Genomic DNA, 6,958 nt, shown 5'->3' on the forward strand with positions numbered 1-6,958 from the left:
TGCCCCCCATTTATGCTGAAACCTGCACACCAACCGAAATTTCCAGTATCATAGGGACCCTGACTGAGCCAGGGCAAGACAAATGACACCTCCCCAGCACAGAGAGGTGACCAGTCATGTTCCATGGCCCTGATCCTCATCCTTCCTCTCCCTCCCCCTTCCAACCTAGAGCAACTTGACCCATGAAACTGAAGAACGAGAGGGCAGACCACACACACTGTTCTACTTCACGTGCCTAGCTGACACCTGACTTCCCCAGGGAGAGAGGGAAGGTGAGATTTCAATTGGATCTGAGATTGGAGTTTTGACCCAGACTGGGTTGGTACCAAACATGACCAGTGAGTTATGGAATCTCCTCAAGACGTCACTACAGGGTGGGCAAAGGTGGTGCCTGGAGAAAACAATACCTTATCATCCTTGTTCCCTGCTTAGTTGAGATTCGTCAGACTGTTTTTGCAGCCATGAAGTCTAGGAACTTAAAGAATGTATTTTCCTCTTGAAACACAAGGTCTGGAGAACCCTAGAGCTAGAGGGGCCTTGTTTGAAAGCAGAGATCTGAAAACCAAAACATTCTCCAATGCCTGGAGGGCTGTTTCTCGAAGATTTGTTAACACACGGTGGCTGTAACAAGCACCACAGACTCGGTGGTTTAATACAACACAACCTTATTATTTTCCAGTTCTGTAGGTTAGAAGTTCACCCTGGGTCTCACTGGGCTAAAATCAAGGTGACAAACGGGCAACGTTGCATTCCTTTCTGGAGGCTCTAGGGGTGAATGTTTTCTCGCCTTTTCCGGCTTCTCCAGGCTGCCCATATTCCTTGGCCCACAGTCCCTTCCTCCGTCTTCAAAGCCAGAAATAGCAGCTTGAGTCCTTCTCATATCTCGTCATTTCAACCTCCTCTCTTGCCTCCCTCTTCCACTTTTAAGGACCCTTCTTTTTACAACCAGCTCACCTGGATAATACAAGATAATCTCCCAGTCTTAAAGACAACTGGTTAACAACCTTAACTTCATTTGTAATCTTGATCCCTTTACCATGCAACCTACCGTAGTCTCAGGTTCTGGAGATTAGGACACGGACAATTTTGGGGGCGGGGTGGGGGGGAGTGGGCATTATTCTTCAACCACATGTGGCTTATATATTATTGAATTCGATTTAATTAAACAAAAATGCACATGATCCTCACAATACACAGGCCAAGATTCAATCACATTCCGTCCCCTTGCCTGACACGGGTAGTGGGAGACGAGCCTTACTGTGAACTGTGAGAGGCGGTAGCCAGGAGACAGTCAGACTTTCATCACGTCTGGAGGGCCACACAAAAGCCGTTCATCCCACTCAGGAACATATGGCCTGCACTCACCTCCACAGGTAAGGGGCTCTGAACTCCGTGAGCTGCCGCTCTGCTACACTCACTGCCCTGCTGACACCAGGACTTACTCTTTTCCCAGAGAAGCATCTTCTCCTGCAAATACTTAGATTTCAAAATCCCAGGTGGCCTTAACCAGTTTCAGGTGCAGCAACATGCTGCTGACTCGAGGAAGAAGAAAGGTGGGGAAGTGCCCTGTCACCAGCGCTCCAGGGTGTTGAGGCTCACCTTTCTCCAAGGGAGGATTCTTCTGGCTAAAAGCTGCATTTGCACAGGTGCAGCAGCCTGTGCTGGAGGGAGAGCTGAGGCCAGCCCCTCCGGATCTTGGGGGATGGCTGGCGGTGGAGGGGCTCCATGGAGCCTGGGACCTCAGTGCTGTTAACTGAGCTTGCTGGGCTGAGGAAGCACGCGGCATTCTTGCAACTTTTCTACATTGAAAAGTCCAGTCCTCTCAGCTCCCCACTCAGGGTGCATTAGCACCTCTTGTCTGGCCTCCAGATACGGAGATGGGAGTCAGCTCCCACACTAGTTCCAGATTCTCTGGGCCTTATAGGCGTCCTGGGGTGTTGAGCGAGGTGTGAAGAGCAAGCCTTCTGTGAAGCTTCACCTGCTCACACCTCAATCAAGTAATGAGGTGCTCTGTGTTCAAGGGGACTTCGCACCCTCACTAGTGGGCTCCAGCAGGGGCAGGCTTCTGGGCCAGCACAGCCCCGGACATCAGAGTCTTTCCCCCTAGTGCTCTCCCTGTCCTGTCATTGGGGCATGCTGAAGACAGCAAACCAACGCAGACCACCCTCAGCGCTGGCATCCAGCAGCTGAGCCATCCATTGGTGGCCCCATTCCCTGGAGCACTGCCTCCCCCACCTCTTTTACACAAAAGCTTTCATTCTTTCTTTTCTTACGCAATAAAGCTTAACAGCTTGTTTGAAAGGACATGATGACCTGTTAAGCCAGAACCTCAAGCCTTAGGAACATAAGGACTTATTTACCCTCCCGGAGAGCAAGAAGGGCCCAGTCCTCCCTAAGAAACACAAAACCACTGAGACCTTGACAGAGCTGAGCCCTGGAGCATCATTCCTTTCAGATGAGGTCATTCCCCGCCCCCCACCCCCCCATCCCCCCCCATCCCCGAGAATGCGCCAAAGGCTTTCCTTCTGAAGCAGAAAATCCACTCTCTAAGCACATTTTCTATAATGAGCATTATTATTATCATAATGGAAAAATTAATCACCAGCATTTTTTTTTCTTTAAAGATTGGCACCTGATCTAACAGCTTGCCAATCTTCTTTTTTTTTCCCTTCTTCTCCCCAAAGCACCCCCCTACATAGTTGTGTATTCTAGTCGTAGGTTCTTCTAGTTCTGCTGTGTAGGATGCCGCCTCAACATGGCCTGATGAGCGGTGCCAGGTCAGCGCTCAGGATCCGAACCGGCGAAACCCTGAGCGAACTGAACCACTGGGCAGCGGGCTGGGCCCTCACCTGTATTTTTAAATGTTTGAAGAGCATGGCCACGCAGAGGGCAGCCAACGCGACCACATTTCTGGTTGGAAGGAGCGGTTTCTCTTGCTCGGATGTGGAGGTTTGGCCGTACACAGTGATTTTGTCACAGATATCTTAGGGCTGAGGATGCTAGGACATTTCCCACCCCAGAAAGAAGGGTCTCTGGATGAAGTCAGAAGACCCAGTTGCTGTCCCCAACTCTTTTGCTGACTTGACCTTGAGCCTTGGTTTCTTCTTCCGTCAGGCGGGGAGAATGGCCTCACCCTGCCTGCCTGGCTGCCGGGGCGCTGTGAGGAGCGAATGAGGTGAGGCGGTGCAAGCCCTGTTGGAGGCTCCACATCCCCTGCGGTTTTGGTGATTCTATCAGGCAATGTAGCAGAGAGCATCCTGCCCGAAGCTCCAGCTGCCCCCAAACACTGCGTCCGAGGGACGCCCTCAGCAGAGAATAGGACAGCAGCCACAGTGCCAGGATGAGCCGGGCAGAAGCAGGGGCTGGGACAGGGGCCAGGCCGCGGGGGGGGGGTGGGGGGGGGGGAGAGGTGGTGAGGCAGAATCCACGTCAGGGGACGAGTCATTTAGGAAACATCACTGCAGGGATTCCCCGACTCTCAGCCTATCCAACAGCCCAAAGTGGGGCTCCAGGGCGGCATGACCTGCTGACAGCCGTAGAAGCTGTCATACCCCTGCACTCCAGGACTTCCCGCTCTAGTTCTGCTTCTGCTGCTGCTCAGAGATGAGAAGTGTGCATGTTTCTTCCCTACTGAGCAAGAACTACCGCTACCTAGATTACATGCTGTTGACTTCCTAAGAGCTGCTTCCACTGAATTAGATTCTATGGGTGACGTCATAGGCTTCTGTTGAAGTGTCAACAGAAACCACTTCCACCTACACAACTTACTACAGCAATAACACCACTTTACTATTCCAGAAAGCACCTGTTCAGGAAGAAAAAAGTTGCAAATAACTCTTTGCTCACCTCAGGAACTTCCCCCTGAAAACCATTTAAATGAAGACATGACTGTGCAGCTTTTCAATAATTAACAGTAAACCACTATTTGCTTTCCAAGATTCTTCAAAACCCTCACCTAGAAACACTGGCTTTTCTGTGTTCGCCAATCTTCATTACAGTGCGATCTGTACTCAATTCTAATCAGCCTCCTGTACAGAAAGACTTGTTTTAAACAAGCTTTTAGACCTCAAAACCTCAAAACTCCCAAACCTCTTACCTTTGAGATGCTACTGAGACTCTGTCAAGTTTGTGAGCTCACTTATCATCATAAGCAGGCAACTCAGTTTTGCCTTTTCAACTGGTGGTTTTGGTGGTATTTTTGGAAAGCCAGTGTTTGACAAAGGATCTGCTGAGAAATAGCATCTGTTTTTCTGGGTCAATTAGGAGGATATTCATTGCCTCACCAGAAAGACATTTTCCTTTTTATCTTTTTTCCTCGTTTACCGAATTCATGGCGTTAGGATGCATTTTGCGTGTTCTTGTACGCCATCTCCAGTGTGTGGAAGGAGGAAAGTATTGTGGCTGATACTGTCAGCATCCCACCCATGTCCCCTGGACCACAGGTCCTGCCAACTACACATTGCTGGAGTCTACACTGGTGCCTGAGAGTTCTGCCCTCTCTAGTTCACATCTAGGGAAGGCTGCAAGACCCCTGCTTCCTTGGGCAGCCAGAGGCACTAAGAAATTAATACGTCCCCAGCGAGACCACTCAACCAAGGACTCAGGAATCAGCACGCAAATATCCCAGCTCCCCGGCCTGCAGGTGGAATGCTGTTTCAGACATGTGTTTTATACCTTTTCTCAGAGTTTCCCTTTGGATTAAGCTTTAGTGGCTCACGGTGACAGCTGACTTCTCAGCTTCCTTTCCTCCTTGGATCCCTTTCCCACCTCCCTACAAGTGTTCCCTGCACTGCCCAAATAAACTATTTTCACTTGAATCTTTGTCTCAGGATCTGCCTCTGGGAGAATCCAAACTAAAAGAGGTATAAACAAAAATGAATAGAAACCAATAAAATGTCTTACACATTACAAATATTCAAATAAATGTTTGTTACGTTAAAGAGACAACAATGCAAAGTGTATCCTCGATGCTTTTCCCAGAGCTGAGCACGTAGTAGGTGTCCAACAAATGCTTGGAGAGGAGGACAAAAGAGCCTAGTCAAGCACGAGCTGGACGATCACCCAGAGGGAATATTATGGAGGGGGTTGAAGAATCATTGGCTAAGTGGACAAGACAACTTTTGAGGATCCATGAGATTTAGAGTCCTGTGGATGTGACTGCTGCCACAGTGGTCGTGGGGAGCCTTCCGAGGGCCAAGAATGGGGGCTAGCCTGGGGTTTTCAGTTAATCTCTTACTTTCCTATTGGATTTCTTTGATCTTGCAGAATTTATTTTAAACAGCTTTATTGAAATATAATTTATATGCCATAATATTCACTACTTGAAAGTGTGAAATTCAGGGTTTTTTAGTATATTCACGGAATTGTACAGCTATTACAACTATACAATTCCAGGATATTTTCATCACCACTCCCCTAAAAAAAGCCCTGTACCCATTAGCAGTCATCCCCATTCCCGGCTTTCCTCGGCCCCTGGCAAACATTATTCCATTTCCTGTTTCTATGAATTTTCCTTTTCTGGACATTTCATATAAATGGAATCACATAATATGTGGTCTTTTGTAACTGTATTCTTTCACTTGGCATAATGTTTTCAAGGTTCATCTATGTTGTAGCATGAATCAGTGCTTCATCACTTTTTATTGCCAAATAACATTCCATTACATAGATCTCCATATTTTGTTTATCCATTCATCAGTTGATAGACATTTGGGTTATTTCCACTTTCTGGCTATTATGAATAATACTGCTATGAATATTCATGTACAAGTTTTTGTGTGGACAAATGTTTTTATATATAATGTATATATACACCTAGGAGTGGCATTGCTGGATCATATGGTGGCTCTATATTGAACTTTCTGAAGAACTACTAAACTGTTTTCCAAAGTGACTGCACTGTTTTACATTCCCACCAGCAATGAAGGAGGATTCCAATTTCTCCTCGTGTTCCCTCTTCTTGTTATTGTCTGTCTTCTTTGTTATAGCCATCCTAATGTGTATGAAGTGGCATCTTATTATAGTTTTGATTTGTATTTCCCTAATGACTAATGCTGTTGAGCATCTTTTCATGTGCTTATTGAACATTTGTATATCTTCTTATGAGAAATGTCTATTCAAATCCTTTGCCCATTTTTAAATTGTGTTTTTTGTCTTTGTATTGTTGAGTTATAAGTGCTATTTATATATTCTGGATACTGGACCCTTATCAGATAAGTGATTTGCGAAAGTTTTCTTCCATTATGTGGGTTGTCTTTTTACTTTCTTCATAGTGTCCTTTGAAGCACAAACGTTTTCAGTTTTGGTGAAGTCCAACCTGTCTATTTTTTGCCTTTAGTTGCTGTGCTTTTGGCATCACATACGAGAAACCATTGTCCAATCCAAGGTCATGAAGATTTATGCCTATGTTTTCTTCTAAGAGTTTCATAATGTTCTTATATTTCTTATATTTAGTTCTTATATTTATTTAGTTCTTATATTTTGAGTTAATTTTTGTACATGATGTGAGCTAGGAGTCCAACTTCATTCTCTTGCATGTGGATATCTGTTTGTTCCAGCAGCGTTTGTTAAAAACACTCTTCTTTCCCCCATTGAATTGTCTTGCCACCATTGTCAAAATCAATTGACCATAAAGGTAAGAGTTTATTTCCATATTCTCAGTCCTATTCCACTGATCTATATGTCTATCCTTATTCTAGTGCCACACTGTTTTGATTACTGTAGCTGTGCAGTTTTGAAATCAGGAAGTATGCATCTTTTATCTTTGCTCTTCTTTTTCAAGATCGTTTTGGCCACTCTGCATCCCTTACATTTCCGTATGATTTTAGTATCAGTTTGTCGATTTCCATAAAAAAAAAAGAGAGCTGGGCTGTCGATAGGGATTGCGTTGGATCTGTCAATCAATCGGGGAGTGTGGCCATCTTAACAATATTAAGCCATCCAGTCCACAAACATTGGA

At 45.9% G+C, this 6,958-nt stretch overlaps 1 long non-coding RNA gene across 1 annotated transcript; it reads left to right on the top strand.

Annotated features, from left to right (window-relative positions):
* The first annotated feature begins 209 nt into the window (after positions 1–209).
* LOC124229815 (uncharacterized) lies at positions 210–3,165 on the top strand. The gene is made up of 3 exons (XR_006886003.1): positions 210–272; positions 1,198–1,373; positions 3,115–3,165. It is a non-coding gene; the product is annotated as an uncharacterized LOC124229815 (long non-coding RNA).
* The last annotated feature ends 3,793 nt before the right edge of the window (positions 3,166–6,958 follow it).

This window comes from Equus quagga, chromosome 18 (assembly GCF_021613505.1).
Source record: "Equus quagga isolate Etosha38 chromosome 18, UCLA_HA_Equagga_1.0, whole genome shotgun sequence".
Lineage (NCBI taxonomy): Eukaryota > Metazoa > Chordata > Mammalia > Perissodactyla > Equidae > Equus > Equus quagga.